Below are 4,760 nucleotides of genomic sequence, written 5' to 3'. Positions count from 1 at the left end.
CATTCTCATTCTTCAAATTTTCAAGAACAGATTTTTCAATTTCCAAAATTTTTAACTGTTCTTGGAATTTTGATTCGTTCGCTTTCAAATTCTTGTTTTCCAACTTAATCCAGAAATCTTCATCTTCTGATGATTTCTGTTTGCTTTCAAGCTCTTTTTTCAACTCTTTGATTTTCACTTGAGCACATTCACCTTCTTTTTCCAATTTTATAATTTTCTGAAGATGGGAATTTATCATTTTCTGTTTTTCAATGTTGTTTTTGCTAAACGCATCCCTCCCATCTTCAAGAATTTTTATTTGACTTTGAAAATCTTTTTCCATTTTTAATTTTTCATTTTCTGAATTTTTTATTTGATTTTTCAAAATATTTTCTGATTTTTTAAAATTTTCGTTTTCTAATGTCAAACTCTCTAAATCCCTCAAGAGTTTGGCATTTTCGGATTTCAGATTTTCACAGTTTGAGCACTTCTCGATCATTTTTACAGTTTCAGCTTTCTTCTCAACCTTGATCGCTGAAATTTCTTTAACCTGTTCCTCTACCTCTCGAACATTTTCATCAGATTTACATTTTGCTTCATCAGTTGCTTCACTTCTAATCTTTTGTAGTTCAAGTTCTCGCTCTTTAATCTTCTCAATAAACATGCTCAAAGTCACTTCTAAGTATCTCTTCTTCCAATCTGACAGATACGTTCTCCATTCATCACCCGGTAAAGCATTTGCCAACTTGTTAACCCATTCCTCATTTGTCTTGGTTATCTTCAAACTCACCATTATCCAATACAGCTCGACATACCTATTAATCAATTCTTCAATTGATTCTCCATCGATACTTGAAAAATTATTGAACTTGTTCAGTACAATATTAATTGCAAAATCCATTTTCGGTATTAAACGATTCACAAATCCATTTTCAATCACTTCAAAACTTTCACACAAACAAATGACTATTCGATTGAATATCAAAGATTAGGTGAATGTGGATCGAGTGGAAATTCGTTCGTGTGTATAACCGATGCTCGACAAACTACCTTGGATTTCCTGCAAACAAGCAAGTAAACAATTAGATCAAAACTAATTGAATTCGTAACAGTGTGTGAATGATCCCAATCTAAGACTCGTTTGTCGAAGATTCGTGAACCCGTTTCAATGAATGTACACTGTTAACTCAAATGCCCCTTAATCCTCTAAAAAAACTTGTTCAATGGGTGGTGCTAAAAATTTTATCCAAAACAAACTTCAATTAATGAGCATGCTAAAGAAATTGGGGCGGTGCATTATAGACATTGGATTGGGTAAATGGGGTGGTGATAAACTGGGATTGGGCCTTCGATCACTTGTCACATGCAGCCGACAACCTTTAATGATTCAAACAGCTAGCCCTTATACCTACAACAATTAGCCGACCATAACAACCAATGATAATATGTGAAATAGGTAATGGGGCGGTTATGGTGATAACAAAGGACTTTGATTGGGTTAAGTTTCTTAATGGGGCGGCACAATATATCCAATCACATGGACTATTTCATTTGATCGGCACCTCCAAGCTTGATGATTGAACCTTTTGGGTTGCTTAATGTCACACAAAAAGTTAATAGTTTGTGATACGGCCACTGCTTAATATCTCACATGCACTAACGACAACAACCTCTAAGATCAGACAGTCACGTGAAGAAGGTGACTAATAAGCGACCCTAAACTGACACTTGGAGCGGACCACATCAAACACAAAAGCGGTTCAATGATTAACCTATAAGCGGTTCAACTGTTGACTTAAAAGCGATCCACAATTTATAATTTTTGAGTGGTTCACACTTTAAACTATGAACGGTTCATAATTTTGATTTAAAAGCAGTTCAAACTGATTTCCCTATGAGCGATCCATGCTAATTCCACATAAGCGATCCACAATAGTGTCACATAAGCGATCCACACCTGAAATTTGACGCGAATTCGGACCGAAAAATCGCGATATCTCCAAAACGGCTTGGAGTTTCAAGCTGAAACTTGGTAGGGTTTTAGATCGTGTATACGCGCACCACATATCCAAAAATCAGCCAAAACGGACCGTATTTACCTGTTCAATTTGATGAAAACCGATGAAAAACGTAAGAAATGAGTAGAAGATGAAGAAATCGACGAAATCGGATCTGATTTGGCTTTGAATACGCTGAAATCTGTACGAGAACGACGTGTTTGATCAAGCAATCGAGCTCCTAGCTCTGATACCAATTGTAGGACCGGTTTTGGCACCGTTCGATTGCGGAATCCGTGAACGTACGTGACCGAACACACACTATCGTACTACTAACGTGATTTCATTGATAGATTTGACGCTTCGGTACAAGATTTCACGTTTACACTACTTTCTCTCTCTACTTTCTCTCTCTAGAAAGTCTCCTCTCCAAGTCTTCTCTCTAATCTCCAAGAACTCTCCAAAAGTCTTCAAAACCCTAACTCTAAATCATAACATAACCTCCTATTTATATGGTCAAGGCACTTTAATGATAGTTATCATTAATTACAAGTTTGCCACCTTTGCCATTTCTAACTAAATACGACATTATGCGCATGATTCCTTCCGGCTTTTCACTACGACTCGGATTGACGAAGGCGATAGACATTAAGTGCATCAACAAAATGAAATGAAGCTTAACAGTGTTGGTGATTTGTCTCAGATTCTGATATGATCCTCTTACACAATCTCACAAAAATATTGTCTGTAAATATTTCTTTACTGTATTTCTTTATCAAAAATCCGAAAAAGATTTTAAGTGTGTTTTAAGCATAAATTTTGAAAAAGTCCAAAAAGATTTTCGACAACTGGTGTTGAAGAGCTGATTTTCAAAATTTCAAGTGCTAAAACATGACGAACAGGTTTGGGAAGATTTTGTTTAAAGGGTTTTAAAATCTATTCTGCAAGTGATTTATCAGAATGTGAAGTTGTTCTTACAAGTGGTTCATCAGATAGAAATCTGCAAGTGGTGTATATGTTTGCAAAATTTTTGTGGTATAAAATTTATGTTTGTGGTAGAGACTGTGCAGATTTGAGAAAGAGCTGGGTTAATCGATCCTGAGAAGCTTGTGATTAAAAAGAGCCAGGATTTCGATTCAGAGCAGGGTATGACCCAGGCGACGATCTTGAACCTGTAAAAGCCAGACTACGATCCCAGCTTACTGAGAGGGGGAGTTTGAATGTCAAAGAGTCAGGTTCTGATCCAAAGATTGCTGCTGCTGATGAATTTAAAAAACTCAACATTCGTGGAGGAGAGTATTTGTTCGAAAGGAGTCTAATGGTATTGATGAAAAGAGAGAAGATTGAGGATGCCTTATAGCGTCGAATACTTCAAAGAGAAGCCCAAAGACTGATAAAGACTGAAGATGAGAAGACTCGACACTGAAGACTCTGTCAACATCCGAGGGGGAGTTTGTTGGTACATCAGTCTGTCAACTTCGTCTTGTATCGAGTCGTGTATAGAACTAATTAGATCAGGGCACGAAAATCAAGAAAGTGGAAATTAGTGTGATTCCGCTTGAAATGACATTAGGTCATGTTCAAGCGAAATCTAAATCTTTCTAATTCCGCTTGAAGTTACTGTTCTGATTTCGCTCGAATCAATGATGGTGATTCCGCTTGAGTCATGTTCAAGGGAAATCACACTGGCTATAAATAGGTCATTTGGAGCGGGATCATGCATCAATTTCCGGTTTGAGCCACGAAGTGCTGCCGAAGTGTCGACTCGCTGTAAAACGTCTTCTAATCAATAATATCAATAGTTTAAGTGATAATATTGCTGAATTGACCTCAGTTTGTCTGTTTCCGTCGTTCAAACTGAGCAAAACTCTTCTGATCGACTCATTCGGGTCCGAATATGATCCTACAAAACTGCCAGCGACAATGCTGAACACGGCCCGTGTCCGACCAGGCACGGCTCGTGCTGAGCTCTGCAGAAGCTGAAATATTACGAAAATCCTAAAAATAAAAGAAAAATTTAGAAAAAAACGATTAGGCCGTTGATTCCTAACTTTCTTAAAATCCTTGTGTCCCCGGCAACGGCGCCAAAAACTTGATGTGCGTGAAGTGTGATATATATTAGGTGTATATTTTAAGCCCTTTTTACACTTTTTAGCTAAGTTTTGAATTTATAAAACATGATATTTACTAACACTAAACACACATATGGGCAAGTGCACCCATCGTGGACGTAGTATAGTGTTGGTAAGATACCGAAGTCGTCCAAGGACACAAGAGCTGTTTTTCCTCAACATCTAATCAAATAAAAAATTAGAAAAAAGGTTTTTAAACTAGAAAAATAAAACTAACTAAAATGCTAAAAATAAAAATAAAAGTAAAAACAGATAGACAAGATGAATCACTTGGATCCGACTCGTGTGTAGTATAACCTTTGATTATTTCCGCACTTTTGCACATTTTAAGAGATTATCTTAGTTATTGTAGTAGGCCCCTCTTTTGAAGGCGACGTTACCCTCAACCCAGTAGTTTGAGTCAGCAAGGATACAATCCTAAAGGGTCGGATTAATGAAAGATAATTAATTAAGTTATTAATGCATAATGTGGTAGGCCCCTCTTTTGAAGGCGACGTTACCCTCGGCTAAGTAGTCTGATTCAGCAGGGATACAGTCCTAAGTAGCCGGGTTAAAGTTTTAATAGTAGTTTAACATATGAGGGGGTCAAAGAGTTTGGAGCCCTGCCATCCAATACCGGTGGGTATTGAAGGAGGTCCTACTAAATTTGACC

Source organism: Helianthus annuus, chromosome 11 (genome assembly GCF_002127325.2).
Source record: "Helianthus annuus cultivar XRQ/B chromosome 11, HanXRQr2.0-SUNRISE, whole genome shotgun sequence".
Lineage (NCBI taxonomy): Eukaryota > Viridiplantae > Streptophyta > Magnoliopsida > Asterales > Asteraceae > Helianthus > Helianthus annuus.
The sequence above is the reverse complement of the archived record's forward strand: the minus strand, read 5'-3'. Positions refer to the sequence as shown.